At 34.3% G+C, this 20,705-nt stretch overlaps 1 long non-coding RNA gene across 1 annotated transcript; it reads left to right on the top strand.

The window, feature by feature from the left end:
• Nucleotides 1–2,511: 2,511 nt before the first annotated feature.
• On the top strand, nucleotides 2,512–4,808 carry LOC148610752 (uncharacterized). Its single transcript, XR_015914692.1, has 2 exons — nucleotides 2,512–2,653; nucleotides 4,108–4,808. It is a non-coding gene; the product is annotated as an uncharacterized LOC148610752 (long non-coding RNA).
• The last annotated feature ends 15,897 nt before the right edge of the window (nucleotides 4,809–20,705 follow it).

The following is a 20,705-nucleotide window of genomic DNA, read 5'->3' as shown; positions in this document are numbered from 1 at the left end:
TGTTTACTCCATCTTACCATTATCAATAATTCGAAGAGTCTCGAATGTCTTTTTAACTACGCAGACTTTTTGTATCGCGCTGTAACTCTAACAAATAGGCTTCTGGAACAGGGTTATGTTGCTACAAGATTGAAGTCAACACTACAGAAGTTTTATGGTCGTCATCATGAACTCGTGGATCGTTATGATGTATCCATCAGCACCATGAAAACTGATTTATTCAACGGGTCATGGTTTACCTTTCCTCGTTTGTCTACCCTGGACTTGACTTTTTATGAGCAACCCGGCGGGTGTTTCTAGAAAAGCAGAGGACGCTTACCCTACCGGTGCACCTGGTCCATACTCCCAGGTTTTAGTGGAGTCCGAGTTGCTCATTTACTTTTGTTACTTTGTATGTATGATTTTAGTTACTTTATGTTCTTTGTTGTGTATGTCTGTTTTCCATGTCTGGTCTTTGTTCCTGGATTATATTCTTTTGATTACCCGATAGCCTTGGTTCCCTTGATTACTCCTTCTGAAATTTACTCTTTTAGTGTCGAATATTTTTTTAAATAAATTAATCTTTTCGGTCAAGAAATGTCTTTTTAATTGAAAATTTTAGCTATAGAAATATGCACCCCAGATTTTCAAGTGCTTTACCTTAATGTTTTAGTATCGCAGATATTTATTTTTTAACTATGTATATGGTGCTTCATTGAGGCTTTTTGCAATTTTAAATTTTAAAGCATGAATGTGAAATTAGCTTTCCTCCTTGTGTATTGTTGTGGTTTTTTTTCTCGCAGTTAGTTTTATGTAGAAAATGAACAAATGCTTCTTTGACCACTTCACCATTCCTTTGTTCATACCACGTGTCTATACTACCTGATATGATCGATCTCAAGCTACTGCCTATCGACAGATTTCACTGTGGTTGTACAGACTGTAATGTCGATACACTGAATAAACATCAGATGGTAAATCACAACTCTCGTCTTGTCAGGCTTGTTCTGATTATGTATGTCCTCGACTTCAAATGGTCCATTAGTCTTTGTATATCTATTTAAACAATAATATTATACATTCTTCAGTCAAAGTATTTCTGAATCGTTCGGTCATAAATTCATGAAATTATTTGAATGTGCTTTTTTTTATAAATGATACAGTATATTTTTCTTTTCCTTGTCAAATAGTTGTATGAATTTGTTTTATTCATCGTATTTAAAAATAAAAACAAAATAGAATGTTAGAAGAAAAATGTTAATAAGTGTTTTGAATTTCTTCCTTTATACAAAACTATTTCTAACTTGTATTGTATTGCATTGTATTTAGCGTAATTGCGTAACTTCTCATCGCAAAATCCACATGACCTCAGTTTACTGCAGGTAAGTTTTCTAAATAAGGAAACCTTTGAAAAGATTAGAATATATGATAACAAATGATTGTGCATTTTATATGTTGCAATCATGAGGTTAAATTGATATGTACGCAATATCTGAACACGTGGCTCATAAAAAGCTTTTATACAAGAATCTGGTTAATCCTGACCATACAATCTCTTCCCAATGGATTTATGGAGGTACATGTAAACCTAAGATAAGGGACATAACTCTTGAAAACAATGATATGTTTGCATCATATGTAATGTTACCAAAGCATATCAAGCGTTCATTTGATACTTATATGAGATTGATGTTAAATACTTTGCACAAAGGCTCCATTAATTTGAAAGTTATGTCCCTTGCCCTAGGTCTACCTATTTCAACTATACCTCTAATAATTTTCATGTGTTTAACTTACAGGATAAAATAGATCAATTTTCCTGCGCATGGCAGTACATTACTGTACTAAAATGTAGATGTATAATTCACACTGAACTGATCACATTAAATACATAGTGAGTTTTCTTTAAAAATGAATGTGTTCTATTTTATGCTCACTTGTATTTATTGTAAATATTGCCTATTGTAAATGTTCATATATAAATATAATTATTATATATTTATTACTCAAGTCATGTTTAATCATTTTAATGATGTTATTGTTTTATCATTTTATTACTCAAGCCATGTTTATTCGTGATTTTAATAATTTTATTAATTTATAAAATGTTAAATTATATAATTACTATTTTTATTACATTTTATGTTTTATCGGCCTTAAATGTATCCAAAAAAATTTGCAACAAAGAGTACGTGAAGATGTAGACTTACTGCTATATGATCGAGTACACAACATGTATACAAAATGCGCATGATACGTCCGCGTTCCATCTTTTCGTCCCCCGACTTTCAGGAAAGGGGGAAGTGTAGAATTCGATTTTCCGTCCTTCGGAATAGAATTCCAGAACGGCGTAACATTTGGACAGTTGAAAATTTATGGGGTAATGAAGACATCTATTAAATTTCACGAAGTTAACAAATTATAATTTTAGGGGCGAAAATTGGTTTCGAAGCATTACTTTTCAACGGCTTCAAAAAATTTCACCAAACCTGGATAGTTGAAGGCTTATGGGGTAAGGAAGACACTATTGAATTTGAGGTCAGTAGGTTAAAGATCAAGACTTAACAAAAAATAATTTTGCAATATTCCATGAAATGTTATTTTTGTTGACAGGCTGGGGTCCACCGGTCTTGTTGCTGGGGACCTGGACCACTTGTTTGCGTTTTAATTTAAAGTAAGTCATTTGAAAGGAGAAGTTGGAAAACCATATAAAACTATAGAAAGCTTCTATCACGACAAACAATTTTTCACCCTTATAAGTACGTTTGAGTTACCGTTCAATATTTGATCGGGTGGGCGGCAGCACATATAAATTGGAACAAAACTATATGTTCAATGTACAACTGCACGAGATAAATAATGCATGGATTGTGGGTAGAACACATAGACAGACAATCACGTCTAGTTGGGTTCTACAAACGGTTTAAACCTGTTTTGTAATTAACTTTTATGGCTTACCAGAAAAATTCCTGTTCCGTGCATGTTCGAGGCAATAAACGATTGTGATAAAGTATCATGATAAAATATCAAATCACATCAAATGTCTTTGTTAAAATAAAATATATATTATTGTTATGTTTGTTGTGACACAAACAAACCAAACACAACAGAGAAATAATTGCATGTATGAAGCCAAAAAAAAAAGTAAAAGCTTAATGACGATTGCAGTGATCTATCGAATGTTCCCGATGTGAAAGAATATTTAAGGTAACCAAGATTCTAGCGAAAATCAAACGAATGAAATCCAGGGATAAAGTCAAGGCAGGGAAAACAGAAACTCTCAACAAATACATAAAACAACTAAAAAAAAAACAAAAGTAAATGAGCAAAATCTGGGAGCATGGAACAGGTGCACCGGTAGGGTATGTGTTCTCTCTTCTGCTTATCTAGAAACACCCGCCGAAATGCTCAAATCCGGAAGACGAAAGAAAGAAAACTATGACACATTGAACAAATCGGTTCTGATGGTGCAGATGGATACACCGTAATGATCCACGAGTTCATGAGGATGACAATAAATTTTCTGTAGTGATGATTTCAATATTATACATTACCATAGCTCTTCCAGAAGCCTATAGCTAATTCTAATAAATCTAGCGCGGTACAGAAAGTCTGTGTAGTTACGACAAGCTCTGGCTTAATGTATGAGTTGTGATATGAAAACTCTGGCTTAGTGTATTTAGTTGTGATATGAAAACTCCATACGCATGTGCTGAAGGGATGTTGCCACAGATGAAAGAAAAATTGACAATACGGAGTGAAAAGTTATTGCGTTGGTCGTATAGTTTGGTCAATTATAGTTTTTCTTTTCTATCGATCCCTAAGTGTATGTCAAGATATGAGGCTGACTTCTTAGTGTCTGTAGTATCTTTATTTTAAGTTCATTTGTGGGGTATATGCGATGTATAAATTCCGAAAAACTTGAACTGCTAGATGATAATACGTTATCTATATATATACAGAGCCTTTTTTTTTATTTTGAGCATGTTCAGCTTTCATATAAGTAAATTAGTATGATTCCCCTTGTATATATAAAACAACTAAAAAATGAACAAAGGATTTAAAACACCAAACTATTTCAAAATCACCCTCTTGTAATTTTTAACTTATTGTTATGATTCGTTATAGATGAATTTCACTGCACAGCAGTAGAGTTCGCCGTCACTGAATACTGACAGCTACGACGTTCAAAATTTCAGGCAATTATACACAGATGTCACTGATTTAATGGGGATAAACCTCAAGGAATGACTGTTATGTTTTTCGGCGTATGAGGAATAAATAGCCTTAGTCACATGGTGCACTCTAAAGAACCTTCGTAGGCGGTGGCGGGGAATTTTCAAGTGGCCACCACGGGCATTGAGATTATTTCAAATAGACCGAAAAAATATAAGTCTTCCCTTATAATTTAATTCTAGTATTGAACTTTTAAAGGAGTAAATCAGCAAAAAAGGTCGATGACGTCAGAATCACATCACAAAATTTGGTCAATGAGATGATGGACACATTGTTTTTATTCAATCAGAAAACGTGTTACACCTGAAATTAAATTTGTATTTGATGTGCGCCCATAATTACATTTGTAGATGGGTCTTTGGAATAACTCTACCTGGAACAACAAATTTAGCTTCATCCGGCCGCTGTTTTAACGCGTAAAAACATATTTAAAAAGTAAAAGGAATGAATAACCTTTATCAAAACATCAAACTAAGTGATATGTAGTCCGTTTAGTTTAAACATATTTTATTTTGTAATAAACAGTATGTAATATGCACCAGCTCACAGTTGGTGGTTCCTTTCATTAATAAACTTATCTGCCTTGCAATTAACATGTGTTTATGTTCTTTCTGTCTACTGGCGTGGTGGCGGCGTTCAAGGATTTACAATTCAAACCTATTTGATTTTTTCAGATGCGAAGTCTCCTATTCATTAACCCATGAATATAAAGGACATTGTCATACGGACAATAAACAATCATTTCGACGATTGGAATTCGTTAGCCTATAAATCAAAATGGCGGCAATACGAGCACCGAAACAGTGGTCTCTTGCTAACCAGAAATTTCACAAGCATTGGATAGTTTATTGGACGAGATTCATTCTGCTGAATTCCGCTGTATTTGTTGATACATGTAGTTCAGGTACCAGCACACTTCGTGTTGTTTCGTCGTTAAGGTGGATGACTACCCGACAGTCCCCCTTAAAGCTTAAAGCTTTTTACAAGCATTTCCCCTACAAAATACTATGATTAAATCCACGTCTGCTGAGGTGATCGGGATAAAAATTAAGGGGACGAGTCACGTTGCGCTGCAAGCTGATAGTGTTACGCCGTTAAAAATAGTTGGGGAATGTCATCTAACGCTTACGAGAGGTGGAGTAGATTTTCGGTTAGATGCCTTGGTTGTCAATGATTTAGATGTCGATGTCGGAACCTCGATTAGTCAAGTGATACGAATATCTATGTAGGTTAAGGACTGTATATTCCGTGTTACCGAAAACGAACGATGATTCGTGTGCTGTTTACGGGACCCCAAACGCGAACATAAACTTGAATCTTTAACGTCATACCAAGACAAATGTCTCGTTGGATCCAGACAATATGCTCAACTCCGATGACAATGATAAATTTAGTGACGTTGTTAATAAGTACAGCGAAGTATTCGACCCTAACTTTGTAGGTTACAACAGAGCCATTGACTAATTTGAGGCATCTGTCAATATATGCCCTGTGCAACCACAACAGCGTAAGGGTTGGGTACCGCAATATTCGAAGGACAAATTATTTGAGCTTCAGTGAAAGTTTGACCAGCTGGAACTTTCGGGGGTTTTCAGTCGTCCAAAGGACGTTGGCGTATTGGTTGAATACATCAACCCGTTATTTCTAGTGCAAAAGTCATCCGGTGGTTAAAGGCTGTTACCGCGTTTGCCGATGTAGGAAGATATAGAAAGCCCCTCCCCCTTATGCCAGGTGTGGATTATCTAGTCCGTATTATTGGTCAATGGAAATACATAATAAAAATGATCTTAATAGTGCATTTTATCAAATCCCCCTCGCGAAGCAGTCTATGAAATGCTGTGGAGTTGCTACTCCATACTGTGGCATTCTTGTATATACGCGCTGTGCAATGCGTATGCCAGGTTCAGAAACTGCGCTTGAAGAGTAAATGTGTCGCCTACTTGGACATTTCTTATTTTGTGGAAGAAATACACTAGAGGAACACCTTACCAACTGGCCGGGCGTGTTGGAATCCCTTCAAAGGTCAAGTACTCGTCAATAACAGAATAACAGTGTTAAGGTTGGGTCGCAAACTAACACCGAGTAGCCGCATATTTCCAGCCTGATATCGTACGTGGTCGTTTATCGGTGCTTATAAAATGTTTGACCGTGTCTTGCCCCATTGTAAATAACCAACGAATTACCTTTTCCAACTTTAAGTTCGTTCGGCCAAAAATAAATTGCCTTCCGTGAAATTAGTGACCTAATGCAAACTGGCTAGTCACTTTGTTACTGTCTGAATTAAAAATGTTTTCTATGTATTTCACACAAATTTGGGGTTTTTATTGCCTGATTTCCCGGTAGGTTAAACTTCTGTTAAGATTAATAATGCACGTCTGAGCGCCACTTAACATTTAAAATGATTAATTCTGAGAATATTTCCTTTTATAGTTACACCAAAAGTGGATCCATCTTGTGAGGCTAAATATCAATTACATAACTTCCTTCAAAAGTGATTGCAAAAAAGGAAAGCATTTTAGATATCCGGCTTTATAAATAATTAAATCCCATTAAATATAAAACATCAACACAATTAGCATTGTATGTATTAATCATAAATAATTTAGGGATTTATATGTATTTACTGTATTCCAAATGATTTATATACGGGAGAGGCTATTTATAGGCCTGTGGCCTGCTATCCAATCCTTTTTCATTTATTTATTTAATTGAATAAAATGTGTTTAAAGGGAAAGACCACCTTTGCATTAAGTTGGGTTCTTATGATAAATCATACCCACGTAAACAAAATAAATAACCTTTAATGCAAAATGCGCTTTTATAAAATGTTCAAGGCAACCCAAAGTTCGAAATCCTTGAAATATAAGGCGATAGCCGGCACGAGACGGCAATTAATTTTCAAGAGCATTTCAATATACACATTTAAGCAGATTAAAAAAATTCCATTGGCACAAACTGAATAAAACTTCTGTGGCTTAAAGATATGTACAAACAGGATTTTATATATAAATTGTAGAAAATTTTACCATCATTTTCTGAAATTAATACATATAATTAGGAGATGGGGTAAACATGACAAATGAACTGAGTTAAAAGTCCTAAATTTTAACCTTCGTCCACTGTACCAAATCACAAATTTTAGTCAGAATTGATTCATGAAAAAATAATCCCATGTAATTTTAACCTATTTTCTACCAATTAGAGGCAAAATATGAAAAATTGTGGAAAACCAGAAGTTCCTAATGAAAATGCTACAACTGGTACTTAATATGAGAATTACCACATAAAGTATTGAATAACAGTATAGTATCGTTGTTTTTTTTTAGAAATATATACCTCCGCTCATGAAAAAAATCGATAGATCAAAAACAACAGCCAAGATATATCTCAAATCTGAAAATCGTATGATAATCTGTAGAATATGAACAATACGTTGACGAAAAACATGGGCAATTTCAGAGCATAATCTGAGCACAATATTTAATTGGATTTATTTTGCAATTTGCTTTAGTTGCTGTGCACGTGTTATTTAGTTTTTTAATACTTTGTTATGTGTATCTGATTTCCTCGTCTGTAGTTTGTCTCTAAATTACTTTTTTATATTTTCGCTTGAATCTGGGCCCCGCTTGAATACTCTCTCTGAGAAACTCCGGAACCGAAAATCATAGAGACATGGGACTATTACAATATACGATTATTTGACTTTAAAAATGGTTTCAAGGTTAAAGTCATACAATCATGTCAAGGTCACAAATCTGCGAAATAATTAAATTGTCTAAACTTTTGAACAGACAGTCGGACAGATGTATAATTGGGCTCAAAAAGTAAAATTTATTAAGAGGGTCATTTCATACTTGCATGAATGTATTTGTCTCTTATCATTTTCTTTAAATCAAGACATGACGTTTGCAGTGAGAAACCTTTTTAGCTCTGTGACCTTTGGCCTTGGTGAAAATGGATGGTCAAATGGACCAAAGATCATTGGTGAAGGTTCCATATCTCTTAAACTTCCGGCTCTCGGACATATAAATGTTCAATACTATAGAATGATATTTCAAGGGAAATAACTCATATACGGTTTCATAACAAAATACATGCTTATCTTTATTCATTGGGTCATTTGTTTTTTTGTACTTGTGACCGTTTTCAGATTGATTCTGTCTATAATGGGTTTCAAGATGTGAGCGATTGAAGGAAATTGTTTTGATGGAACATAACTCCTAAAAAGATGATGAAATTACTACAAACCTCATCTGCTTATAGTACATGTTGGAAACATAAGGCCAGGCTATTATGAAAAATGAAGAGAGGGGATCATGTTGAAAAACAAATCGTCAATAAAAGAGAGATAACTTCTATAAGGGTGGATAAAATCCTTTAAAGATTCTGAGAAAAAAATAAACATAAGAGTAACAATAAGGTCGTTCCCATGCGGGAATGTGCTTACCGATCTGCATATGTATTAAAGTATCAAGATTTAGATATTCTATATTGGCCAACAAAGCTACATGTATTACTAATATAAAACATACAAGTAAAAAGTCCGGAAACCAAAAGTAAACAAAATCTTGATTTTCTTTACAACCCATCAGTCTAAGTCCAACTAATGTCAAAATAGCTTGACCACTTAAGGTCACACTTAAATAGCTAAGTTACCATGGCAACACCGTCGAGAAACACAGTTATTGTACTGTTGTAATATGACACATAGATATGGCAAGCCAAAGTGGACAAAAATAAGTATTTTCTAATATTAAAAAATGATTTTTTAATATTACAAATTCATTTTCTAACATTACAAATTCATTTTCTAATATTACAAATTAGATTTCTAATATTACAAAACTCTTTTTTAATATTAAAAAATCGATTGAATTTCTAATATTACAAAACGATTTTTTAATATTAGAAATTGATTTTCTAATACTAGAAAATGGACTTCTTGTATTCAATTACGATTTTTCAATATTAGAAAATAATTTTGTAATATTAAAAAATGTGACTGATTTTGCAATGTTGCAAAGTGATTTTCTAATATTACAAAGTCATTTTCTTATATTACAAATTCATTTTCTAATATTACAAATTCAATTTGTAATATTACAAAATGTGTGACGTTGTATAATATTACTAAATCAGGAATTTGTAATATTAGAAAATTAATTTTTAACATTACGAAATGAATTTCTAATATTAAAAATCTTTTCTAATATTAAAATAAATGATTTTGTAATATTCGAAATTCATTTTCTAATATAACAAAATTTTGATTTTTGTCCACTTTGGCTTGCCATACATGGAAGCGCCGCCCTCAGATTACTAAATATTGTATCGGATTTACAATAACCAAAACATCAAAGAAACCGACCTACGGCATTCCACAAGCGCTTTTAATCATACGAGCCACAGAAAAAGATCCAAAATATTGACATATCATGAAATTCTAGACAGAGGTATTGTGTGGCGGCTAGAACATAAAACATGCAGGTGTCACGTAAACATGTTCAAAGTAGGGCGACTGGATTTGTGCTTGACCTAGATATCATTCACTTACCTTGAAAATACACTTACTTTTTCTTTCACAATGCAGTATGTAAAACAACCTAGCTTTTCATCACACTCCAATCGGCCATTAGATTCTTCCTGTGTTTTAAGGCACTGACCTTTTTCATATTGAGGGGGCCTGGGATATTTTTGAAAAAAATATTAATTTCACTTAGAAACAAAAAAATACTTTTGTTGTGGCAAGAAAAAAATAAATGAAGTTGCTTAACGGTGAAAAAAATAATGTTGTATTCTGTTTTTCAAAAAAAAAGTTTAGGTAGGAAAAAAATTTTAAAAAAGAAATGGAAAGGAGAAGAGAGGAATCTCATGTACATATAGTGAATGTACCATAAACTGCCATTCAACATGTTAAATTATGTATGAAGGAGTATATAACAAATGTATTTAATATTAACATTTTACGGTTTATAGTCGAAAAATTCATAATGTTATAATGAGCAACTGAATGGATATCAATATCCGGAAACTTTTGTGTTATATTGTTAAACAGACTATTAGATAGATGCTACCACTAAACACTATAACCAACTACCACTTAACATTATAACGAACTACCACTAAACATTATAACCAACTACCACTTAACATTATAACGAACTACCACTAAACATTATAACGAGCTACCACTAAACATTATAACCAACTACCACTAAACATTATAACGAGCTACCACTAAACATTATAACGAGCTACCACTAAACATTATAACGAACTACCACTAAACATTATAACCAACTACCACTTAACATTATAACGAACTACCACTAAACATTATAACCAACTACCACTAAACATTATAACGAGCTACCACTAAACATTATAACCAACTACCACTAAACATTATAACGAGCTACCACTAAACATTATAACCAACTACCACTAAACATTATAACCAACTACCACTAAACATTATAACGAGCTACCACTAAACATTATAACGAACTACCACTAAACATTATAACCAACTACCACTAAACATTATAACCAACTACCACTAAACATTATAACGAGCTACCACTAAACATTATAACCAACTACCACTAAACATTATAACCAACTACCACTAAACCGAACTACTACTAAACATTATAATCAGTAATGAACTAATTAAGGCGGTGAAAACGTTCACTAAAGACGACTATGCTATACTTTTGAGCAATGAGAACTTACTTCTAATATTTTTTTTTTCGATTGGAATTAATTCTTAATGCGATGTGCAATGAGTACAGTCCCTTGCCAAGACATATGCGGCATACAAGTGAAAGAACTTTATGGTTGAAAAGTTCCCAAACAAGCACAACATAATTAGCTCCGAGATGATGGCTTTATTGTCTTTAATGGGTCTTTTGATCAATTTCATATGTTATGTAACATTGCTAATAAGAACATGAACTACACAAATGTACTTATACGTTATCTAAGTCCTCAGTAAATTTATTAGAGAAAGTGCAATTAAATCCAAATGAAATAAGGTGAAACCTTACGACACTTAAGACTTAATAGTAGTTCAATGTACCTAATGCACAATCTCAAAAGTTTTAATTCATTAAAAAGTTACTCGACTGCAAACTATACAGCTCGTGCTGCCCACTAGCAGAGCGTGTACTCTCAGACTACATATAACAGTCAATAAAAAAAAAATAAAAAGTTATTAATATTTGTAACAAAGTACCATCCAACATAACACACAATCTCGTATTTGTTACGGCAACACTGATCTTATATAATTAATGACACTGAATGCTCTCAACTATTAGAACCACCACTAAAGCAGACGCTGGTCAAATCTTTATAATGCACGTCTTTCATGAGCAATATAACTATAAATACTACTCCATAGCACCTTTTATCTGTTTAAGATAAAATCATTACATGTATATACCGATCTTTATATATGCATCTTTTACATAATACATTTAATTACGACACTAATTAATATTTACACTATATGATCTGAGGCAAATGCAACATTCCTGAAATATACCGGTCTTCCTGGTCCAAGCTCTCAGTTTTTAGTGGAGTCCGAGTTGCTCATTTGTTTTTGTTACTTTCAATTGTATGTATGATTTTAGTTAATTTATGTTCTATGTCGTGTATGTCTGTTTTCCATGTCTGGTCTTCGATTTAACTTAATTATAATTTTTCATCCGCCGATGAATCTTTTCTCCTTAAGACTGCCTCAATTATTGCACGCTGGATCGTGGAGGCATTATACGAAACCGGAAAAGGTGCCCAGGCTGCAATAGAAATGGAGCGCTACAACCTTTTGGGACGAAGTTAGATGGAAATCATCTGGAGAGGTCATACTATCTTCAGGGTAAACTCTACTGTTCTTTGGACCACAAAACGAGGATGGCAACCATCAACATGGAGTAGAAATCTTACTCAACATGAAGGCCAAATCATCATTCATCGAATGGAATCCTGTGAGTGAAAGATTTATCGTGGCAAGATTTATGTCAAAGATACAAAAAGTAACAGTCATTCAATGCTACGCTCCTACCAATGTAGCAGAGGAAGAAGACAAAGAGTATTACAACCAACTCCCAAAATTGAACAACACTTTGGGCATCTTGATTGTAATGGGTGACATGAATGCCAAAGTTTGAAAAGACAACAAAGGGAGAGAACTCATCACGGGGAGGGAATAAATTGGTAACATCAACGAAAATGGAAAACTCAGAATGCAGATTTTTGCTCCCAGAATGATCTGGTCATAGGATGTACGACATTCCAACTTCCTCACAAGGATATACACAAAACAACCCGTGTGTCTCGAAAGATGAAAACTAGAAACCAGACAAACCACATTTAAGTCGCCAGGAGATGGAGAAAGAACATTACAGCCGTTAGAGCTCATCGAGGTGCTGATATAACGTCCGATCATCAACTTGTGGTGGCTAAATTGAAGATCAGGATAGTCATGGCAACCAGACAATATCAGATTAGAAGGCGAAAGTATAACATAAGGAAGAGGCGCAGTAGACAAACAAATGAAAGAGTAAAATCCACACATAACACCACATGCCAAGAAGAATTAGGATTCTAAAACAAGGAATACAAGCCATGGTTATCTGACGATACAATCGAGACAACTGGGAAGAGTAGGTCTGTTAAGATATAACTTGACCAGCTAAAGACAAGATGGTTGACGAGCGAACATAAGCATTAGGAAAGAAGGGAAGAAAAAGGAACAGACAGGATAAAAAGAACCTACATCAACGAGCTCGCTTCAAAAGCAAAGAATGCAATGGGCAGAAATGACACAAAACTGAGTACATCACACGCCAACTGACAGGTAGAAATACCAACACATCCAAACCAGTGAAAGACAAATATGGCAATGTGATAACAAACCTAGATATATCAGATGCTCATGATCTACCTCCTGGAGAAGACCTTGATGTTGATACTGGCACAATTTCGAAGAATGAAATCATAAAAGCCCTACGAATGAAGACTGGAAAAGCCCCAGGACCGATCCAAATTTCCAGTTGAAGTTTTGAAGATCAACCCGGAAAAACCTACAACATCTCGATTGATTGATTGATTGTTGGAGCAGAAATATTTCAACTGTTTTGTTGACACTCGGACCTGCTGGGGGCCCTATATCACCATGCATGACTTGTTTTTAAACATCTGGCAAACAGTCGAAATCCCTTAAGAGTGGAGTTAAAGCTGCATCATTATATTTCCAAAGAAGGGCGACCTGAGCAACTTCCAATATATTAGAGAGAAATTCAGCTACTCTCCAGATTCCGATGCGGTCGATCATGTATTGACCAGATTGCCACATTACGGGTCATCATCGAGGAGTAAATAGAATGGCAATCAGCCTTCTGCATAAACTTCGCGGACTTGAAGAAGGCCTTAGCATAGTTGACAGAAATGCGCTTTGGAAGGTACTAAGACACTGTGGAATCCCTGTCAAATTGTAAAGATTATCCAAAGACTCTACAAATGCCAAGTCATCCACAATTCAACACTCTCACCATCCTTCAATGAACATACAAGAAATACTCCAAGGTTGTCTCCTGTCACCACTTATTTTCTATATAAGTGTGCATGAATTTTAATATACAATCACTAATTTACTCATAGATTGCTTCATGTCTAATTGATATATTTTGGGGTGCTAAAGAGGTATAGACTCTAGATTGGCCTTGCATAATTGATTGCGAGGTGGGCTGCTTCCCTGCAAAAGTCCCTGATTTTCTCGTGCTATCGCAGAAGAAACTTTCCAGCCTGCACAAATCCCAGACTTTCTCGTGCTCTGTATGGTTTAGAAAAAAAGAAGCAGCCCCTCTTCAAGTCCTGGCTACAGACAAAGACATTTCTTGTTTAGGCCAAATAAATTTCATTGAACCCTAACGAGGGGGAAGAATTTTCTTTTTTTTTATTTTTTACTCCTTACCAAATATTTGCTGGCCTAATTTTATCTTTTTTGGTATATAGACATGTTTTAAATAAAAAGCCACATCAGATTCAAAGAAGAAATATTATTTTGGCCAGCAAGACTTGAAAGATTTGTATATTATAGTACGTAAATACTGAAATGAAAAAATCCTGATTTTGAAATTGCCGTCCCATTTAAAAAGAAATGTCATTTTTAAGGAGCGGGAGGGGATGTAAACCTATAAATTGATTTTATTTGGAGTCTTACTTTCATATGTCCTCCCTTGATATTTTACGTTTATTGTCTATCGTAAATTTGACTAGCCAAAAAACAAACTTCCATATTCCTGAAAAAAATTGTAATTCGATTGCTATTGAAAAAAAATAAATAATTTTAAGAAGAGCACAAAAAAAAAAATATTTAGCAACATTGAAAATCCCAGCATCCCCCCACCCCCGGTATAAAAATGGTCGGTGCCTAACTTACATGTATTTGACAGCCTAGAAATGACTTACTACTTCTCGAAAGGTATGTCTTGTATGGAAATTGTAGGGGTCTAAATCTTGTAATACTATAAAATGTTCTGTCGGAAATGACGGACGTAATTCGGAAGTGGTTGTTTGAAGGCATAAACAGATAGAGTAATTAAGGACGTCTTGCAAAATTATTCTCGTCGGTCGAGACTATCCACAAAGTCGCTATTTGGCTAATACTTATACCATCGTCCTTCATATAGCTATAGACATATCCTAAAATCTTATAATTTTATATTTAAAAATAGTTATTTAATTTTAAACCCTATTAAACATATAGAGCAGTGTCCGGTTTCATTGAAATCTCAAATTGACATTTTCCTCGAATCCTCCTTCAACTCATGCAAATTTTAACCAATCAGATCGCTTGTGGTTGAAGATTTTAGGAAACTCAATGGTCTGAGGAAAATCTCAATTAGATTTTTTTATGAAACCCACGCAAGCATTACTATGTCAGTGAAACTTTATCGTGAGAAGACAGTTCATCTAATAGCAGTTACCGCAAATTAGGTGCAAGGGTACATAACTTTTACTAATCATTGAAACGTTTGTATTTAGCATTTTATTTCAATCTCATATGAATATCAAAGTAACTTGGACTTTCATTTTGTTTCAAATGAAAATTTGATAGGCTTTGGTGAAATTGAATATGATACAAACATATCACTGACCATTGGGTAATGGTCTTATTCTCCTATACATCTTCCAATTCATATATTAACAACTCTATGACATTGATTAAGCCAACATTATGTAATTACAAACAAAGAAATAAAATTACATGTTTTTTTGTTTGTTTGTTTGTTTGTTTTTATTTTTGACTAATTTTACCATAAAAAAACATAATCTCTGATAGTTAAATTAGCTACACCTTTTAATCCAGTAACTGTAACAAATGCATCGTTAAGGCCTGGCAACATTTCCCGCTATATGTGGGACATATTTCAGGTCAAGGAATGCCACCAGTCGTATATAATAGAGACTATGCCTTGTATTACAGAGAATGAACTTCATTTAATAATGTCTTAAATATAAACATAAAAAGTAACTCGTGCTTTGATATAAAACCCAAACCACATATTTTGGTAACCCGGATATGCACATTTAAGTGTTCATAGAAAAAAACATAGACTCACTTATGAGTATGGACAATAAATAATCTAGCCAAGGTTTTGATGAAAATAAATCATCTGATGTGCACCAGGTTGGAAATAGAATTTCTGACCTGAAAAAAAATGCCAGCCTCCCCCCTTAAGAATCTAATGGTCGACCCTTAGAAATTAGTAATTTTTTGATAATTAAAAATTTTTTATTCTATAATTTTTGCGACCTCTCTTTGAAGTTTGTTATTAGATACCTAGGATACATGTTTCTCATTGGTCACACCTGATTATTTTTTTACCTGGTAAAATTACAGAACTTTTCTTCACTTTCGGTTGATATCGCACGATTAGACACATCTAAATTGGCAAAAAAAGTTCCTAGCACACTCCTTTTTTCTGAGGAACCCCAGCTGGCACCCTCCCTTTTCAAATTGGCTGGATCCGCCCCTTCTGTCCATAAAAAGCACGAAAGACTTGAATAGCCACGGCCTTTATAGAAACACTATAGATTCTATATACAATGTAACATTTTAACGTCCTGCTTAAAGTGAGTCCAAAGTTCTTTACATGTCATCATTAATTAAATATGACAGCGATCGTTGTCTGTTGCATTTGATCCCAATGCAGACTTTGATTTGTTGGATAAGAGCGCTTCATGTTTTTGTTTGTTTTGTTTTTAGTCTTTACTTATTTGTTGGTTCAGTTGTTTGTTTGTATGGTGTTCGTTTATTTTATTTTGTCTTTAATTTTCATATCTTTTTTTCTTTTTTTTCTTTTTTTTCTTGTTTGTTTGCTTAATTTGTGTCTTAAACTTCTTACAGTATTTTTTAGCAGTCGGAACTACTACGTCATTTCCGCTGAATTTAAGAATAACATCGGATGTAGAAATGAGAATTTCTTCTTGAAAAATTTGCGGGAACTGTAGTCATACGCGACTCAAAGTCGTTCTTTCCACCAGGTGGCGAAAACAAATTTGGTTAGATATCACTAGAAATAAAGAACAATAACTCAGTCAAGAATTTTGGCGCGAAGCGAGGAGCTAGAAAAACAGTAATGGTAAAATTTTCAAAAAGTAAAACTATAATTTTAGAATTGGATCGGTCAAAATTCCAGACAGACTATTCGGTCTAGTGCAACCGAGGTTTTTCTTTGGTGTAACTAGAACGGCTGAGGAGTTCCGATTGTTTATTTAAGGGACTGGGTGGCTGCAAAGTGTGGCTGATCACTACCGATCAAATTGAATACGCTATTCTCCTTCACAGTTGTATCTTTTTAGATGGTTCAAAATACTTTGTCGGTGCTGCACACCACCATTCATGTAAAAGAGTAATCAAGGGAACACGTGTAATGCATTTAAATGCAGTGGAGAGATCTAAACAGCTTTGGAGATTTTGAAAAGTTGTTCCGCTCTCATTATAATACATATTAACCACTGCCTGATCTGTAGAAGAGGCCATGATTCGGATGGTATAATCATAAAGAACATTATCCAAGTATAACTACTTGACAAAATATCGGGTTAAATCAATAAAAGGAAGTTTGCTGGGTCAGAGGACATCCAGACTAGTAGTAAAGATATCACTACCATTTTTTAAAGCTTTCGTTTGCACTGCTTCGAAAACGATCATGATAGGAAGACAAAACAAGTAACAACGGGAAAGAACAGCGAAGCAATAGCAGCGGTAGCGAAACGATGCAACAAAATGATGCAGCGATACACTACTGAAAAATTGTGCCGCCATTTTTATTTTCGTTCGCGAACAAACATTGTGCAATCTCTACGTACCTATATTATTCAAAGTGCAGAGGCTTATGTGATATGTTCGGCAATGGATTAAAACAAGTCACAACAATAATCCAGTAAAAAATATAACTCTTCCTGATCAAAAGACAACACCATTATTTGTTCTTATATCAACAGACCAGACAGGGAAAACAGACACACACAACAAAGAACATAAAATAACCAAAATAATACATACAAAGCAACAAAAGTAAATGAGCAATTTGGACTCCACTAACGACTGGGAGCAAGGACCAGGTGCACCGAGAGGGTAGGCGTCCTCTGCTTTTCTAGAAACACCAGCCGAGCTTTTGCTGTAGGCAAAAACTCCATTAGCCTCGATCTGGCGAATTCACACATACCGATATACGTACATGTATATTCAATAACTTAAAACACACAGATCATTAATGTACATGTAAGCGATTACATATAGCAAGCAAAACACGGATGAACGCTATATATGGGTATTAAATATAACAGAAATAGAATTGTTGTTAAATATTTAACATTTTATTGTTATATCAATAGCTTATTCGACATATTTGTATACCTTCACCAGAAAACATGCCATTCGATTGACGCCGTTCAGTTGTGAGCCTGATATTTATTTCAATTTGTCGTATACATGATTTTGGAAAGAAGGGGTTAGAACAGTTTTTTTAAAAGTCTATTCATATCAGCGTTATTTTAAACATTGTGGTGTTCTGTGGAATGGAAAAGGATAAAACCAGGACAATGGCGCCATATAAGATTACGGAGAAGTTTTTAACATCAATTAAAAGAAAGTTAAAAAGTAGTGAGTTGTTTTACAGGACAGTTTTTGGGTAAGTGATAGTGTCGAGCAATGCATGTGCTTGGAATTTCTTTTAATGTGAATAAAAGTTCATGCCATCCTTCCAAGTCAGAGTTTTCAGTCCATCTTATAAATATATATTTATGTTTATATATGTCGTCTCGTCAACTTAATATTATGACTTAAACCTATTTTTAAGTACTAGTCTATATAAAATCAGAGCACTGGCTATGGTAAGGTGATTCACGGTGTAGAAAAAATCCCACGGATAAGATGGTGCTTTTTTCGGTCTACATACTTGTATGCTTTATTTTTATGCGGCAATAGACCTTCCTGTATTTACATTTGTACTTTTGAGAAAACTACACTTTAACCTCCCACTATATTCAACCAATTCAAACCTAATCAAGAACAATAACTCTTGCAAAGTGCTAATTTAAAGTGCAATCTACATGAATATGAATTTTATCTCAAAAGCGCAACAACCAAATGAAAAATTAAGACTGGTTGTGTGATCTCTAACGGTTTTTGAACAAGAAATACAATTGAGTTTGTTGGGTTTTTGACATGCATGAATCACCTTCTGTCTGATTTTTAGAAAGACCGATACTTTAGTGGTGTATTTGTAAATAAACCAATCAACAAATCGAATATCACGCTTCGCTTTGAATGCTGGGAGGTGCGCATGCTCTCTGGTACTTTCTCCTTGTACATGGCAATTTTTTCTCCCTTTTACCTAAAACTCTGCATCCGCCACAGATCTTTTAAAATACCAAATCAAAATGTTTATAATATACAGTAATACTGCACTTTCCACTGCCTAAAGATGTGGAAAAAAAATGTAACCGGGCTAAAATAATTCAACAGCTAGAGAGAATACAATATTGGGCTACGGCCTATGATCTACTAAGGCACCATCCATTTTTTTTTTCTTGATGGAGAGGCTGATGGGGTTTGATCTGCCTTGTTAAGTAATGGGGGAAAATACAGAATTATTATTATTTTTCAAAAGGAGAGTAAAAGAGAGAAAGGAAAAAAATTCATTAACCCCAAACTTTGGAACATTTTTTTTTCAAAAGGAATCCAGCCCCCCTTTCAGCAGTAGAATGGTTGGTGCCTAAGATTAATCGGCTTTGAAATATTTTTACAGCAAGAACTCGAAACAGCAGAGGTTTCGTGAAAACTGGCAGATGGTACATATCTTTGTTCATAAAAACAGCAATTGCAGGTACATTTTTATAGCAATGCTGTTAATAAAGGCACCATACATTTTTTTATTATTATTTTTGGATGAGAGGAAGCCTTGGCCTTGGCACGGATTTACGTCATTTCATTCTTCATTAAATCGTAGATGGGATCGTAGACCATTGAAGGAAGGGTCTGGATTTTTTTTTTCGGATCTAAATATTTATTTTCACCATGTAAACGCTTAGATTCTAATATGACGTGCTTCAAATCCTTTACACCACAGCCATGGTAACATTGATAAACACGTGATCAACATTTCGTGCAACATAGGCTGTGTCAATTAAAAATATCATGGGAAGAAACTAGTCTTCTAGATATCGCTCGGGGTAAAACAATGCGACATACAGCCCATGGTAAAACAATTATAAAGTGGAGTTTCCGTAATTTATTATATAGGTAGCGGGTGTTTAATCGAACATTCCCAGTATAATAAATATGAAACTATGAAATAAAGTCGGTACTTTCATACTCGGACTTTCTCCCGCCATAACTTCACAACTTTGATTTTAAACCAATCACATAGAATAAAGACTCTATGTGGGGGCCTAATTGTTCAACCAAATATTTCCCTCTGAATCAAAACAAACTTATGTATAAAATACTGCTGTGACATCTTCCCTGTATCAATTTGATCAGATGGAGCAGTGTAGCAAATAGAGTCGTCACATTCTGAGATGTTGTATATATATATATATATATCAACAAAGTGTCATGTCTCGCCTCTGCTCCACGTGTTCTATACTCAGCGCCTAATGAACTATAAAATACCACCTATAACCTTTAATCCTTGATTTGGTTCCCCTATTGGCTAACTGTATAACTGTAGAAATATTCGCTCAATTAAATGGCATTTATATTTAGATTTAGCGAACACCCAATTGGCAAATAATCTTTATGCATATACATGTACATGTAATTTTATTTTCCTTAGGGGTATTTGTGGTGATTAAATTCATAACACATGCTCGAGTAATAGTTTTCTGACGTATATATCGGGACATGTTAATGTGGAAATTTGATTTCATTTACAAGAATTTCCCTTAAATGCAAGTAAGTGAACTGCAAA

Source organism: Perna viridis, chromosome 8 (assembly GCF_037379345.1).
Source record: "Perna viridis isolate PV_CMFRI_1.1 ecotype Kerala chromosome 8, ASM3737934v1, whole genome shotgun sequence".
NCBI classification, from domain to species: domain Eukaryota; kingdom Metazoa; phylum Mollusca; class Bivalvia; order Mytilida; family Mytilidae; genus Perna; species Perna viridis.
Note: the sequence above shows the minus strand (reverse complement) of the source record. Positions and strands in the feature narration are given on the sequence as shown.